Below are 18463 nucleotides of genomic sequence, written 5' to 3'. Positions count from 1 at the left end.
GCTAAAACAAATTCAAGACGAATATGGTCCAGAACCCGCTTTAACTCTTGGTATGAAATTACTGAAAGACTTCAAGCAGGTCTCGGCTATACTATTAGCCAACATAAAGGGTGAAGCAGCAAATGTGGCGATCCGCCAGAGATTAAAAGAAACAGATATAGCAGACCAACCAGCTGAAATTGCCAGAATCATAGAAAAATCCTATGAGGAACTAGGTAGAGATAGTTTAGGTGGAATACCAGTAAAACCACAACTGATTGAAAGTCCTGAAAAAATATTTTTTAATAATAATTCTACATCACCAAAAAAGAACTGGGATGGAAACAAACAATCCAATCCAAAAGAAAAGAAAAGAAATTCCAGTCCAGAGGAAGTTCTCCTAGGCGAAGAGAAAAATCTCCGAACCAAAGACACAGGTCACCTCAGAGTGACCCCTCTGGGAAAAGATACAACCTTAGAAATAGAGATAATATAAAAAAGCCTGATAGATATCAAGACATTGATACACGTCCCTCTCAATCTTTTCAGACTTCCTCGCAGAAATCGGAAAGAAGAGGACGATCAGAACAAAGAGAAGAGCACGCCAAGTCCAAAGACAAGGAACCTGCTCAGCTAAAAAAGAAATTACAATTTCCAAAAAAGAAGGTAGCCAGTATCAAGGTAGTTAACAATGCCGAGAATACTGAGGACACAACTGAAAAACGGAGAATGGGCTCAGACAATGCTAGACAGCGCAGCAGAAGTGAGCATAGCTCGCAAAGTCCTTATGAATCATCTGGAGACAGTGGACACGAATGAATATCTTCAAGTGGAAACTGCAGACACCAGAGTTAGCAAACCTCACAAAATGTACGAAATAACATTACGTATAGAGGGGGATAAGACTAGAAAAATAAGGGGACTATTTTGGGACAATCTCTCCAAGGGCTATGATATGCTTCTGGCTGAGAAAGACTGGCCACCAGAGTTTGTCAGGGAGTGCTCGCATGGCGAAGAAGTAATTATGCCTGCCTTCTCAAATCATATCCCAATTCATAAAAAATACACACTTGCCAGAAAGTGGGCAGTAGCTCTAGCTCCTGCTTTATATAAAAATCACGTGGGATGGGATGAGGACTCTCCTCCTCACAAAATCCAGTTAAAATCACAACCTACTGCACAAAGGCAGTACCCAATTAAGCAAGAAGCTAAAAAACAGGTAAAAGAAATCCTAGATCAGCTAGACTACCAGGGGGTGATTGAAACTTGCACCTCACAAATGAACAACCCTTTGTTTCCGGTCTCCAAACCAGACAATTCATACCGTCTAGTTTTGGATTACCGACACCTTAACTCATGTTGCAAACCTTTTGCAGTGCAAAACTCACATAGTGCTGCACTAATGAATAACATAGTGCGCAAAAAATACAAAACAACATTAGACATCTCTAATGGATTCTTTTGTCAAAACATAGCACCAGAGAGCAGATATTTGTCTGCATTCTCAATAAATGGCACTCAAAAACAATTCTGTTGGTTAGCCCAGGGGTACAAGAACAGCCCGGGAGTATTCTCAGCGAGAGTAACAGAATTACTACAAATATATGATGATGAAGCATTATCTTATGTCGATGACATTTATTTAACAGATGATGACTTGGATACTCACTTGAAGAGAGTGAACACCATAATACTTGGGTTCGCAGCAGAGGGTTACAATCCAGAATTGCCCATCTGAAAGTCCTGTTCTTAGGATATGAATTATCAAGTGAAGGCAAAAGCCTGGCTGACAATTTCCTAGAGAAATGTGCCGTAATCCAAGCACCTAGAACACTAAAAAACCTACAGTCGATTCTAGGCTTCCTAAATTTCGGAAGAACATACATTGAAAATTACGCAGAAAGGGTCAAACCCCTTTATGATCTGATAAAACCAGATTTTAAAAGATCCAATTGGACTCAAATACACACAGAAATTTTGAGATCCTTACAAACAGACATGCTAATTAAAACAAAATTAGAAACACGTGATAACACACGCAATCTTGTGATTCGAGTCATCCCAGGAAGATGCGGATTCACGTACCTGACCTCTAATGAGGGAGAAAAGGTACCCATTGCATTCAAATCACACTTGTACACAGAAGATGAACAGAAATTCAGCAATAAAGAAAAAATTGTTCATGCAGTTCAAACCGCAATAGCTAGAGAAAAAGATCAAGCTGACGGTAGACATATCATAGTCAGAACAGCAGAACCAGCATTTGAGGCATTAACAACACCATGTAATTTGCCAACAACACCATTGAATCCAAAGTGGATACAATGGGTGAATTCAATCACAACGGACAAAGTATACTATTACTTTGATCCAGAACTAGAAGAGTTAAAAAATCTAGAATATGAAAAAACATTCCCTCTGCCAATCGACATTCTGCCTTTACGACATTACGCCTGTGTAATTTATACAGACGGACATGCTCAACCCCCCGTTTGGGGAGAACAAGCATACAACCCCACATGTGGGGTTACAAAAGAAGTGTGGCGCGGAGGTAAACTAAGACCTCTATTAACAAAAACACACTCAGTTGAAACTAATTCAGAACAACAGACTGAAATAATAGCATTGAAAATGGCGTTAGATAATGCGGATCGCGAATTCCCGACACTGATAGTGTCAGATTCATATTACTGCGTCAAATCATATAACAAGGATTTGCAGACAGGGATTCAAAATGGTTACAAAGATGACAGTGATGCACCAATAAAGCAGAAATTGCTCTGGGAACAAATAGCTCTTTTACAAAAAGAACTACCAAAGACTCACGTGACACACTCACTGAGTCATCAACGTGATGGCGTTCACGTTGCAGGGAATTCATTGGCTGAAACAGCCACAGCGGCAGCCACTAAATCGGCTTCCGTAGTTCGAAAAAAGCGTACATTAAAATACATTGACGGTGAAACAGTGCTGGCGGTGAAAACGTCATCAAAAGGCGACTGCTCAGCGCTACCGATCAACTATCCACTCAATTATACATACATAATCGATGCAAACTCCGTCCCTTTTGCTCGAATCCCTGGAGTGGGGGATAGAGTGATTCCAAACATGGACAGGAGAAACTTGTTAATCGCAGACGCACATATGGGCGAGGGTCTTAGACACCTCAAACTAAAAGATTCTCTGGAAGAATTACAATCAAGGTACTGGTGGCCAGGCATGAGCCTACATCACACCATGTTTGTAAAAAACTGCCCAAACTGCAACAGAAATCGCAGTGGGGAGAGAAACAGTGTAATACCTCGTTGTTTCACTCCAGGAAAAATCAAGAGTAAAAAGCAAGGCTTGCGATTAACATATACAGGCTAGTTTCCACTTATAATGTAGATCACCAGCACTCGGCTGACGTCTGGACTGTTATACAAAGATTTGCGAGTCTAAATGGCATATACGCTAAGAGCATGGTACGTCTGACCATTGTTTTCACTCTAGCCCTCCAGCCTGAGGGGAAACATGGCCAAATGAGCATAGCACAGCGGGAATCTTCTCACTTCCTTCCTGAGGGATACGGGATGGTGTAAAGAAAAAACCAAGGCATAAAGCAATCTATAACGGAAAGGATATTAGGTTCGGGAGCTGGGTGGGTCAAACATCTAATAAGTGTCCAACGTAGTCTAAATAACTTGCCAAGAAATTCTCTGAAGGGATTCAGTGCGTACGAATTATTATTTGGAACTAGGATGTTGATCTCTGACATTGATAGTCAGACTTCAGTGGTGAAAGAAAAAAGCTTTGATATCAAAGACCGTTTGGCTATTTTGCAGGACTTAAACAAAACAAGAAAAGACCTGAGCAACATAAAGTTGAAACAACAGCCAACAACCACTGAAGAACCACCACCTGTCCCAGCAAGACCTGTCTGGATTCCAAAAGTCGGGGATCTAGTCAGGGAAAAGATCGCGGTAAAGAAGGAATTTGGGCCTTCTTACAGAAAAGCAGTTCCTGTCTTGTCTGTCAACGGGACAAGATCAGTTGTACTACCGCCACTTGCTGGTAAAAAGGAGAACCGAGTTGTATCCATCGACCTGGTAAAACCACAATCATGTGGCCGATAACAAACAGTAGGCCAAGTGGACTCCCAATAAGTAGCAGAACACCAAGGTTTGCTACCAGTACAGAGGTCCTAACAAAGAGGCTCATCACATTCGAAACGCCTACAGAAGAACAACAAGGACTATGCAACAATGCAATAGAACTCAGACCTCTGAAAACCCAAATGAAAACATTTAGCAGAGACACACCAATCTATAATGAAGTACCGAGTGAAAATGCAAGAAACAGAAATCCTGAACCAATTGGAACAATTGACAGAACTGCATCCGGCTACTTCATAAACTTCGATGATTCCTCTGAAAGCCTCAGTGAATCAAAGACACAGCCATCATCAAAAACCTTTAAAGATAAAGCTAAAGAACTTTTGAAACAACTATGGTGCATTTATCCTCATACTTTGGCTCATCATGATACTAACATTGGGACGCTTCATTGAGGGAAAATATGCTAAAATGGACACAGCAAGTCAGAAAATCAACTTGATGCTCAAACCACACACATCTTCACACGTCGAGGAAAGAGAACTTTCTTCAGTCAACTTCACAGGCAATCCTATACCGGGTGGGGTAGCATGGGACAACACTGACTACGAAATTTATGGTCTGGTTGAAATCCTGAGATATCCACACCAAATTAAGATCTCCTTGAGTGACTTTGTAAAACCAAACTCATTTGCTGATGATTGGGACTTCGAAAGCATTAATAATATGATGTCTGACTTAGTAATGTCTGCTAAATTTACCAAACATGATTATTTGCAGGGTTCTACAAATTATGATAGTATGTATTGCTATAACCACTATGGTAACCATTTTTTACATAAATCTGCACAACCTAGAAATGTTTTAAATTATAATCAATGGGAACATTGTGCAACACCTCCAAAAGGAAGCTCAAGAACCGTTTATGACAAATATTCGTACTTTTCAGGTTTTAACACAAGTAATGCTGAAGCATTTTATTTCAAATTGTCAAATAAGACAGGAACTAAGACCATGATAACAAACGCAAAATTGATATATTCAGACTCATTCTTTGAAAAAATGAATACTTTTGGTTTTGATTATTGGGACAAAAATGTTGAATTGAAAAGTGTTTGGGGCACAAAAGAATGGCAAGTACAGGGTATAGAATCTTTGTTTAGAGCCTGCATGATCCCAGAACAAATTATATTTTTAAATGACACTGTTCAACAAACTACCTGTCTTGGCCTAGCCAAAATCAAAGACTTAAATAAACCGTCTATTCCAAAGCCAACAATGTTCAGCAATAGCTCTGATACAGATGAAGAGATAGACGTAAATTATGTATTAAACCAAAACAGAACACATCCAGATTGGAAACAGTGGTTGATCTGGCCCACAGATACTAATAACTGTCAAGACAGATTCCTGAACAAAACACAGGGGTTCAAAATGACCAGGCCAGACCCTAGATATCCTCAAAGACATCATCCAGGGATAATAACCACCTACAGTGTGGGCAAATTATGCCTTCAGTGGCTACGGACTTCCACACTGGCAGAAATTAAGCAACACCTAACTTTACTTACTGATGGTGCTGACTTGCGTGATTTCATTATGGGACCACGCAAACAGCTTCAAAAGCGTTTCATAGCAGCCTCTGTATATGCAGCATACAATGAGGCCTGGAAGGTTACACAAATTGAAACAGCCGAGAGAATACGGGAAATTGACCGTATTAATTTGGAAAAATCACTTTCTGTAGTGGACAATGGGTTAATGACTCTGTCCTCCAGAATTTTTTCTTTGGACAGCATTGTGTCTTCAGCAATCGACATATTATCGCAGGACTTACTGTTGTTACAACACGGTCAGTCTCAATTGCGTTCTATTGTACAGCTTGGCTGGACGTTACAAAATCTGCGTTCAGGCTATGTGCCTTGGCGTTTAATCAACACAACGTCATTATTCCAAATCTTTAACCTTACTGATAGACAAATCAGTATGGCGCAAAAGGGTGCTGATTATACAATCTTGAGCATTGAAAAACTCGAAAGATTACCAGTGACAATGTCGGAACGACCTGTCAGTGAATGGATAATACATGGGATAATAAATATTCCAATCTCAACCTTCAGGTTTCGATACTGCCAAAAATATATACAGGCTGGCATGTACGAAAAATTGGGAAAGGGGTACATAAAAACAACATGGAACCTGCCCTATTCACATGCATGTGTCAGTAATAAAGGACCGAAAGTGTTTCTTAGTGGCAATAATTGTGCGATGTCACTAAGCGGCACGCTTCTGTGTAACGGAATTAGTTTGCATGGAGCCTGTGAAGGGAATTCATACAACCTTTCATGTCACCAGCAAGGCGCACCTGCAACTGAGATAGAACCATTCTTTCAAAGACTCTATAATGGGAGTTACATTCTAATTGTAGATCGCAGATGTTGTAGTCTTATGCCCGGGACTCCTTATCTCGTAACTACGACTGCGAAAGTCAAGTGCTGTGGACGCTCATTGTTCCCCAGCTCCTTTCCAGACAGGGAGGCAAGGGCATGGCCCAATTTGAAAATTACTTCTATTCGAATAGATACTTTAAGCAGAATGAAAACAGTGCTTCTTCAGACGCCTACAAGGCTCACGTCATCAAAAGAAACGTATGATCTACAAGTCGCAAGGACGACTGCAGAGATACATTCATTGTTATCAACTAATTCCCCCATACATTTCGCAGAAATACTAAACGAAATCTTAAATATTTCTGATACCAATGGGGTCTCAAAGGTATTTAAGACAGTATTTTCGATGGCATTAACACCATTCAAAGCCATACTGGGTATTTTTCCAGATTTCGTCCATTCGATTTTTGGCGGACTTCCCCTGATCTTGGGACTAATTGCAGGAATCCTATTCTTGGTCCTTATTTTTCGTTATGGCAACCCATGTCACAGACAAAACTCTTGCGACAAGGGAAGAAACAATCCTAGCCATTGGATACCGGGACCGGATATCAAAAATCCTGGGACTCTCCCGGCTTAGAGACCTGAACATGACTTGGTTTCTATCATTTCGACCAATGTGGCAAAGGTGTGTTTTACCTGTATTAAGGTGCCTGCTATGCGGAGAAGAATGCGTGTTAGACACCTGTCTGACGCTACAATCGGATGCGCCAATGGATGCAGAAACATTGTTGAGCCCGATCAAGGTTCATGCTTTCAAAGGCTCCCAATCCTGATGACGGCATTCGTGGAAGCTTCACCACTACGATTGAGGGGTAGTGAAGTTCAAGATGAAAGCAGCATCGAACAGGTACGACCTTCTGTCAGCAATGCAAATCAGAATGTCAATGGAGACAATCATGCGCACAAATGCATGGTTACACCTTTTTCCGAGTTAGTGGAACTTTCTCAGGAAGCTGTTGACAGTTTTTTCGAAAGCCTAAATGATATGATGTTCTCACCAGAGCAGAAATAGAGACTTTTGAGCAAACTCGCACACGGCGTTCCCTGAATTCGGCCTTCAACTTTAAAAATAAAGTCACATGAACAATTTTCCCTCCAGTTCACGGACAGCAATTTTTCAGCGGCCCCATTATATTTTGCATATTTTTCGGGACACTATCTTCTGCTTAAAGTAAGAACTATTCTTAGAGAACTAAGGTTTCTAAATTTTAGATAGCTTATAGACATTAGCTGCCCGCTGGTATGTTCATAAATATTTTATTCTGTGATGGAATGGTCTCGAACTTTTTTTTCTGTATTAAGAGCCATTTCATGTGTAAATTCTCAATATACCAAATAGCAATAATGTATACAAATGTGTGATTACTTTGGCATTATTCTACAGCTTGAGTGCATACAATACATATGACTGCAAATTTTCCGTATATTTGAACAATTTCAAAATGCATTTATGTATTTCGGGGTGGTAAGGTATACACTATACTCTATAGTATGTTTTACTATGCATAGATTAGTAATTATGTCCATAGTTAGCGTGGAGTGGGTGTGATGTATTCCTATAGGTCCTGAATCGATCCCCCTATTCCTGACCCTATTCTGGTTAACAAACCAACAAGTTAACTAGCAGTCAGCCCATGAGGCAGAAAACCCCCATGATGCAGATACCGTTATCTGACGCAGTCACACTACGGCACAGGAACGTGTTATCTGATTAGGTCATAACGCTTGCGATCTAATTAGACAAGCGATATTCCTCCAGCCCCTGATAAGGCATACGGAGTTCTCATAACAAATCAAACCTATGACAACCTGGGCAAAACCCTGCGGCCATTGTTTTGATTTCACCGAGAACTTCAGCAAAAGAATGTGCTAACGAGCAAGTCGTATGACATCCTTATTGACGTATCTATGTCCATCCTTACGTCAATCTCGGCACCTTAAAGGTATAAATATTACCGATATTGCCCTATGCAAACACACGCGGTGGTGACGAGACGGAGCAGCCATACTTGCCAAAGCCCAGAGCAGAGCAGACCCCGCTGGCGCAGCCCCGCCTTCCTGACGCGCTGAGAACGAGACGCGCTGCTTTCTCCTGCCGAGAAATCCAGCACCGGCGCTTCCGGGTAGCCCTCGCAGGCAGCCTGGAATATCGAGACCAGAGAGAGAGATACCATCCCTCATTCATCCTAACTTCCAGGTACAAAACTGAATAACCCCTCACAGAGAATTCTTTAGTTATTCACTTGGCAAAACAAACTTAACTTAAACTGTAACTTTCTATTCCCGCCCACGCATTAGACTTTGGTCAGGTACACGGGGTAGGCGTATTTAGAAACACCAGTTGAGTACGTTTAGTCAAATGTATATGTGTATGTAATATATTTTAATCATTTTAAACCTTCATATGGCTTAGAAACCATATCAATGTTTTTACAGTATTATTTTATACTTCTGCTTTTAATGTATGCACTTTACTTAACTATAAGTATTGCAATAATATCGATCCATTTCTCTTGTATGAGAAAAGAGACTGATCAATAAATAACACCTTTTTATTGAACACGCCCGTCTCTTCCTTTTCTCTACAATCTGATGAGACTAAGAATGCACGTACTGACTGAGTAAAATAAATTGCCTTTTGTTCACACGACTCTCGAGATATACTCTTGATTAGGGGAGAGCAAAGTTGTCATGTTCTATGGTTGTCAGAAACTAAATCCCTTCTTGTCTAATCAGGGGAGTTAATTCTTTCCTGAACATTCGAGAAAGTTTCTAGTGAACTCTGAGCTAAGCTGGCAAACCCAAAACTTTAAGTCTAATATCGACAGTAGTAGACCTAGTTAACGTCTGGTCTAGGCCTTTACTATTGAAGGTATTATTCCAATGCGCAGAGCCTATTGGGATGATAGGAACTACACTACAGTTGGGTGGGCCTGGCCATGTGGCTGGTGGCCATTTTGAAGCCTAGGCCTGCAAGCTTGTGTGGCCTTGTCTGCCAACAGGCCTTCTTTCATCCAGTAGACTCAGATCAGTAGCCACAGGTAACCGTCTGGATTCCATCCATCACGGTCGCTCCCACAGCTCTCCACTCGCTTCTCTGAAGCCCTGTGCTAGCTGCCTGCCTTGCCTGCCCGGATTCCTGCTGACTGCCCTCCAGCTACAGTGCTTGCAGCTTCTTACTGCGCCTGGTATCGTTTATGCCCGCATTGCTTTTCCGACCTCATTTCATAAAGTTAAAGCGCCTATTAGCGTTTAGGCTCGCACTGCTACATTGTATCGAATTGTTTAAAGCGGCGATTGTGCTACATAGTATCTATTTGTATTAAACGGCGATTGTGCTTGTCGGGGGAACGTCTCTTTAATTACTTACTTAGAAGAATCTCTGTTTGAAGCTCCGGCTGTGCCCCACTTTCGATTTCATTTTAGGCGGCCATTTCGACTTGTTTGGGGTTTCTCCCGTGTCTCCTCCCAGACCCCGCCTCCCAGCTGACCCTCCCACACACTAACTCACTACACCAGCCCCGTCCTCTCTTTCCCTGTGACCGTCTGGATTCCATCCATCACGGTCGCTCCCACAGCTCTCCACTCGCTTCTCTGAAGCCCTGTGCTAGCTGCCTGCCTTGCCTGCCCGGATTCCTGCTGACTGCCCTCCAGCTACAGTGCTTGCAGCTTCTTACTGCGCCTGGTATCGTTTATGCCCGCATTGCTTTTCCGACCTCATTTCATAAAGTTAAAGCGCCTATTAGCGTTTAGGCTCGCACTGCTACATTGTATCGAATTGTTTAAAGCGGCGATTGTGCTACATAGTATCTATTTGTATTAAACGGCGATTGTGCTTGTCGGGGGAACGTCTCTTTAATTACTTACTTAGAAGAATCTCTGTTTGAAGCTCCGGCTGTGCCCCACTTTCGATTTCATTTTAGGCGGCCATTTCGACTTGTTTGGGGTTTCTCCCGTGTCTCCTCCCAGACCCCGCCTCCCAGCTGACCCTCCCACGCTCCGCCCCCTCCACACTTCATTTATGCCTGATGCTCCAACGCGCAGCGTCCACGCGCTACGTACACGCCGAAGGTGCGCCAAAGGTAAGCCCGTCTACGCCTGTCCGCGCCTGGACCGCGCCCCGCGCCATACCCCCTGCCCCTCGCGCAGCCCAGCCCTCCCGCATTACCTACGATGCCACCACCCTCCTAGCCCTTAACCCCGGCCGCTCCCCCAATTGCGTCCAAGCCGCTCCTGGACACACCCATGGACCTTTCTCATGCTACTCCTGCAAATTCATCGGTACCGTCACCAACTCCGCCACGATCACACCTCAGATTCCCGACACCAACCACCTACAATGCATCCTTCTCAACACCCGATCGGTCCACAGGCACGCCATTGACCTATGGAATCTACTAGACACCATCTCACCAGACGTCGCCTTCCTAACAGAAACATGGATGAACGCTTCCTCCGCCCCAGACATCACCATTGCCATCCCTGAAGAATATAAGATCACACGCAAGGACCGTACCGGCCACACAGGAGGAGGAATCGCTATCGTCCATAAAAAATCAATCCACATCACAACCAGCTCTGACGTCAATCTCGCCAACTCTGAACACCTTCACTTCCAGATCCACATCGACCCCAAGACCACACTCAGAGGCACCCTCCTCTACAGACCACCAGGACCCCGCGCAAAATTCAGTGAAGACATCACGGACTTCATCACTCCACACGCGCTCCCCTCCAAAGATTACATCCTTCTGGGAGACCTCAACTTTCACCTTGAAAAGAACAACGACCGCAACACCACCACCCTCTTGGACAACCTCGCCAACCTCGGACTTAAACAACTGGTCACTTCCCCCACCCACATCGCAGGTCACACACTCGACCCTATCTTCACCTCCAGCAATCATATCGCCTTCAGCCACACTACGGATCTCCTTTGGACTGAACACAGCTGCGTTCACTTCACCTACAACAAGCCGAAACCCATCAACCACCCCCAACCAACTCTGCAAAGAAACTGGAACAAAATCACCATCGACCAGATCTCCTCATCGCTCCTTCTAAACACCCCAGCCCACTCCTCTAACCCAGACCAAGCCGCCACCAACTTCACCCTATGGTTATCCAACACCGCCGACATCCTAGCACCACTGAAAAAACGTCAACGCAAACCTGGCAGCAAGAAGGCCTCATGGTTCAATGATGATCTTAAGAAGTCCAAGAAACTCTGCCGCTCCCTTGAAAAGGCCTGGAAAAAAGACCCAACCACTAGCTCCAAGGACGCCTTCAAAATCGCCACCCGCACACACCACCAACTAATCCGAAAGGCCAAGAAAACAGCATTCAAGGATCGACTAGACAACAACGCCCACAACAGCAAGGAACTTTTCAACATCGTCAAGGAATTTACCAATCCCTCGGCCAACTCCAATGACATCACCCCCTCTCAAGCCCTCTGCGACTCCCTGGCTTTATTCTTCCACAACAAAATTGCAGACATCCACAACAGCTTCGACAACCAACCCGGAGACCAACCCACCCAACCATATGCTGAACATTCTCCCCCCTTGAACACCCTTAACGACTGGAACCCAATCTCCACTGAGGACACCATCCGCCTGATGAACTCCATCCACTCAGGATCCCCCACAGACCCATGTCCTCACCACATCTTCAACAAAGCAGACTCCGCCATAGCACCGCACCTCCGAGATGTCATCAACTGCTCCTTCAACTCTGCCACCTTCCCGGAAAGCTGGAAACACGCTGAACTCACCGCCCTTCTGAAAAAACCCACAGCGGACCCCACCGAACTCAAAAATTACCACCCCATCTCGCTCCTTCCTTTCCCGGCCAAAGTCATCGAGAAAGCTGTCAACAACCAGCTCCCCGCCTTCCTCGAAGCCAACAAATCCCTCGACTCCTCACAGTCCGGCTTCCGAGCAAAACACAGCACTGAGACCGCCCTCATCGCAGCAACAGACGACATTCGAACTCTACTGGACAATGGAGACACAGTCGCCCTCATCCTCCTCGACCTCTCTGCAGCCTTCGACACAGTCTGCCACAGCACCCTTTTACAACGCCTCAGAAACATCGGAATACAAGGAAAAGCACTTGAATGGATCACCTCGTTCCTCACCGGAAGAACCCAGAGAGTCCGCCTTCCACCATTCAAGTCTGAGGCCACTGAAGTCATCTGTGGCGTTCCACAAGGATCCTCACTCAGTCCCACCCTCTTCAACGTATACATGAGCCCCCTCGCGGCCATCGCCCGCCAACACAACCTCAACATCATCTCTTACGCGGATGACACGCAACTGATCCTTTCTCTCACCAATGACCCCAGCACAGCCAAAACTAACCTACACAAAGGAATGAAAGAAGTTGCCGAATGGATGAAACACAGCCGTCTGAAACTGAACTCAGATAAAACAGAAGTCCTCATCTTAGGTACATCCCCCTCTGCATGGGACGACTCTTGGTGGCCGGAAGCCCTTGGAAAAGCACCCATCCCGACAGACCACGCACGGAACCTAGGCGTTATCCTGGATTCTTCACTTTCAATGAACAGACAAGTCAGCGCCGTCTCCTCATCCTGCTTCAACATTCTTCGCATGCTCAAAAAAACATTTCGCTGGATCCCCACCGAAACCAGAAAAACAGTCACCCATGCTCTGGTCACGAGCCGACTGGACTATGGAAACACCCTCTACGCAGGTACTACCGCTAAACTCCAGAAGAAACTCCAACGAATCCATAACGCCTCAGCCAGGATCATATTAGATATCCCGCGTAACGAACACATCTCTGGTCACCTGAAAGACCTCCACTGGCTACCCGTCAATAAGAGGATCACTTTCCGACTGCTAACCCACGCACACAAATCACTCTACGACATCGGACCAGAATGCCTCAACTCACGACTGTCCTTCTACACCCCCTCCCGCCAACTACGTTCTTCCAGCCAAGCCCTCGCCACTGTACCTCGCATCAACAAGACCACCATGGGAGGCAGATCCTTCTCATACCTGGCAGCTAAAACATGGAACTCACTCCCCACTTACCTTCGCCTTACCCAGAACCACCTAGCATTCAGAAAGCAACTTAAAACGTGGATATTTGACAAATAATCCTCCTGCCCTCCCTAAGCGCCTTGAGACCCTCTGGGTATGTAGTGCGCTATATAAATTCTTTGACTTGACTTGACTTGACAGGTGCATTAAACAAGTGTTTCTGTGTGGTCTGTTGAATTTAAACATCATTTAGGGTATGGATGGCATTGGATTGAGTTGGGAAATGTGTTTTTTGAGGGGATTCTGTTGTTGGGTCAGGTGTCTTAAAGACATGCCTTTGTTGTGTCTGGTGTGTTGGTGTGCAATGCATGCACCCTGCAGACCTTTTTTTGGCCTGTGTATTTTCGTGTTTGCATTTTATTGCATTAAAAAGGCGAAGCAGTGTGCTTTAGCATACATCCTTTGCCTGGCTTTTATAGGCCTTTTGTCAGTTCATGGTGTTTCTCAGTCCTCCTGCTTGTTGCTTGTGATTTGTGAGTGTCCATGTGGCTGATGACCTTTTGCGGTGGGAGTTATTAGTGTGCTGCTTTTGCCATATAGGCCTGCATGGTTTTCTTATTGGCTTACTGCTTCCATCCATCCATCCATCCCCTTTGCCAGCAGCAGCTCCCTGAATGATGTGAAGCTCAAATAATTATTGCCAAACAGGGTCCACCCCACTTCCATTACATTTATATTTTGGTGGTTCTTATTCTCTTTCCTATCCTTCCTGAGAGTGTAGTGTGTACACAGTAGTATACCATAGCCCTTGTTGACAAAGTCTCAGAAATGGCTAGACTATATATTTTGTTTGTTTGTTTGTTTGTACTAGTACAGTAGTAATTGAACCACAACAATGAATGCAACATTTCACTGATGTTCTTCTTCTGGCTTATTTGCTTTTAGGTGCACAAAAAGACAGAGGAGGAGATGTCATCATCATCATCATCACCCGTTGTACTGCCAGACAGAAGTCTTGCTGCGCATCACATCCACGTGTAACCACAACTTGTGCACCTGCGTCCTGCCTGACATCTGAAAAAGATGGCCCCAAAGAAAGGTACCAGGTCCAGTACCAAGAAAGTTGCCGGTGAGAAGAAGGAACAGAAAAAGGAAGTGCCACCAACCACGACTGGTGTGCTGGGCAATTTTTTTTTGGGGACCAAAAAAATTACGCCTGCAGCAGCGTTGTCCGGGAACCAAGGTGGGAGCAGCACCTCCGCACCAGCAGTCCAACCCCACCAACATAGGCCCAAGCCCTTGAGTGTCGCAGAGGTAGCTAGTCTACTAATGAGCAGCGATGTTGAAATGTCATTGTCGCAAAGTAGTACACAATCAACGCAGGAGGAAACTCAGCAGATAAGTGTGCAGCAGCAGCTGCAACAACAACAGCAGCTGCAACAACAACAGCAGCAGCCACAACAACAACAGCAGCAGCCACAAGAACAGCAGCAGCCGCAAGAACAACAGCAGCTGCAAGAACAGCAGCAGCCACAAGAACAGCAGCAGCCACAAGAACAGCAGCAGCTGCAAGAACAGCAGCAGCCGCAAGCACAGCAGCAGCCGCAAGCACAGCAGCAGCCGCAAGCACAGCAGCAGCTGCAAGAACAGCAGCAGCCGCAAGAACAGCCTACAATAGTAGTTGTTGCGCCTGAAGTAGAGGCATTTCAGGAAATCGAGCTTCCTGCAGACAAAGTGGAGCAAACCACTGTTTCGGAAGATCTATTGTCTTCCAGACCACCAGCAAGGAAAAGGAGGCTTAGTCCATCATCTTCTTCTTCAAGCCCCGCTTCTGATGATCGTGATGCCACTTGGAAGCCACCAGCTCAGTCTGAGAGTGATGCACGCCACAAGACAAGGCTAGTGAAAAGGAAGGTTCCAGAAAGACTTAGAGTTATGGAGGTAGATGTAAAAGAGGGGGATGATGTTGATGATGACAAGCCAGTCATCACGCACATCACTCCCGCTCCAAAGGAGATGGAGACCAACTTTATTACCCTGTCCAAAAAGGCTGCTGCTGTGCGGGATGTAGCACGGATACCACCAACACAGGTTACACCACCACGACCTCCAGCTGCGATATTTTCAAAGGCCCGGCAGGGACCTACATCCAGCTCAACCATCTCAGTACGTAGTGGTAGAAGTCACAGTGTAGCTGCACAGAGTCACATTTCAAGCACACCCTCCAGTTTATCTGGTATTGAAAGTGGCACATCCAGCAGGCCAGTAAGTTCTCCTCCCCAGTTTGGGACTTCTTTTCGGTTAGCACTAAGGAGGAGAATGTTGCTATATGCTCAATTTGTCGACAAGGTGTTCGGCAGGGTAAGTTTGGTACAAACTATGGTACCGGAGGCCAAACAAGTCATCTCAAAATACACCACACTATCGTGTGGGAGGATCACCTACTTCACTTACAACAAAGTAAAAAAACTCAACCCATTGATTTTCGGCATGACGAATCAGGGGACGATATTATCGCAGTGGAAGGTGAAGAAGAGGGAGGCATTTCTAGCCCTGCCCTAGTAGTGTAGTGGTACTGCCCACATCCACCTCAGCAACATCTCAGCAGCACCGCAATAAGAGCCATACTCAGAGTCAGGCTGAGACACCAAGGCGACCAAGTACTGCAATGAAACAAAGTGGGTCGTTGAGACTAAGTGGGTTTATGAAAACAACAGTACCACAAAGGAAAATAATCCAGCCTACCATTGAGAGCATGCTTAGGTTGGAGGGGCAGTTTCAAAGCAACAACCCAACGGCACGGTTGTACAATGCGAACCTGGCTAAAATGTTAGCGATGGACCTTCTCCCTTTTTCCTTCGTGGAAGGGGTGGGTTTCCATGAATTTGTGTCAGCCATCTGCCCTAAATGGAAGGTTCCCAGCCGGTCCTATTTCGCAAGAATTGCTGTTCCGGCACTACATCATGATGTGCTGGAATTGGTTGGAGAAGCTTTGCAGCAGAGTGCTGTTCACAATATCCACTGACTACAGACATGTGGACCAGTTGCCAAGCCACAGATTACATGTGCATCACTGCACACTTGGTCTCTTTTGTGGGGGTTAGAGATAAGCTATCTGAAGTAGATGCTGTTGACACAGCTGAGTTTTTTAAAGCTACTCGGAAACATACAACTGTAGCCATGTTCACCATGGAGAAATCTCATACTGCTGTAAACATTTTGGAAGAGTTGCGCAGCAATGTTTTTGAATAGCTGCGCCCAAGAGGGCTTAGTATTGGTTTTGTTTCCACAGATAATGGCAGTAATGTACTTAAGGCCATGGAGCTTGGTTCCTATTGCAGAGTTCCATGTTTGGCGCACTGCATAAACATTATAGTTCAAAGACTTTCTAAAAAAAGAAGTCATAGTCAGCAACTTACTGACCACCTGCCGCAGAATATGCACTCATTTCAGCCATTCTTTTAAAGCTCGGAAGCAGTTGAGGATCATTCATCGTGACTATAGAATACCAGTCAAAGCACTCATCCAGGAGGTGGCAACACGTTGGAACTCAACTTATTACATGCTTGACCATCTGTTTGAGCAGTACAAGCCACTCAATGAATATATCATGCAAAGACTGGATGCTACGGTGAAAGGCATGACCCTTCAGATGGACCAATGGTGCCTAGTTAAATGCCTGACTGAGATGCTTCGTCCTTTTGAGGTCTTCACACGTGAAGTCAGCAAGGAGAACAGTACTATAGGCCTAGCTATCCCATTATTGCAAATGCTAGAGCATCAGCTGAAGGTGGTGTCTGAATCATACAAAGGTGAAGATGATAAAAAAGAAGCCTATGAGTTGGTGGAGAGCTTAGCCCGTCGCTTAGCTGACAATACAAGGGTGCAAAATAAGATTTTGTCACAAGAACATTACATTTCTGCCACAGTTCTGGATCCACGGGCAAAATTTGGCACTGAAGAGATTAATTACTTTTTCAGAGATGGATGTTACCCGCTACAAAACTTGGATAGCTGAGGCAGCGAGTAAGTTGGAAAATGAACCGCTGCTAATTGAAAGCCCGCTAGATCAACCCACAACAAGTACTGCAGCATGCCATCCGGCATCAAGTGCAACTTCGGAGGCTGAGGGCAGTGCGGTTGGCTCAGAACACTCACCATCACTATCAACAACAGAAATAACTGGATCATTAGGCCCAGTAGCATTGTTACAGGATTGGTATTTACATTTAGGCATTGGTGAACGCAGTGCTGATGCACAGAGAAAGGAGCCCGAAAAAAGTTTAGCACCCCTGATCATTGAGCGGATGGTCCAGGCCTATCTGGACAACGCAACAGAGGTGTTCATTGATCAAACCCCATTGCGGTATTGGTATGGGAAAAGGGCCCAATGGCCACTGCTCAGCAGGATGGCGATAAGCTATCTGGCTTGCCCTGTCGCAAGTGTCTCTTCTGAACGTGTTTTCAGTGCTGCTGGTTCCAGCGACAGCGAGAAGGGCCAGACTCTCACCCACAAACATGGAGAGGTTAACAATGATCAAAATGAATCAGCACTTCATACCACCGAATTACACAATACATGAATCAAGGAAGGAAGATGAGGACAGCGGCTCAGGTGACAGAAGTAGTGTGTTACATGATGATTACCTACTTCTGGTTGAACCCCCAGAGTTTAAGGACGAGCTATACTTCCCTGACAAATAGGCTTGCACTTAATGTCTTCCTCCCTTATTTTCCTTTATTTGTGTGTCTGTCTTTCCGGTTACAAATTTTGAATCACAATAAATCCATCACCACCGTCTTCTACTCTTTTTATTTCAATATACGAGTTTCAGCTGTCTGAATTTCACAGTACAGTCCTCCGAATACTGCTCCTCCGCTCCATCCTCTAATCTCCCTAAATCCATTGCCCTCAAGACAG

The sequence above is a fragment of the Lissotriton helveticus genome, chromosome 2_1 (genome assembly GCF_964261635.1).
Source record: "Lissotriton helveticus chromosome 2_1, aLisHel1.1, whole genome shotgun sequence".
In the NCBI taxonomy this organism is placed as follows: Eukaryota; Metazoa; Chordata; class Amphibia; order Caudata; family Salamandridae; genus Lissotriton; species Lissotriton helveticus.
The sequence above is the reverse complement of the archived record's forward strand: the minus strand, read 5'-3'. Positions refer to the sequence as shown.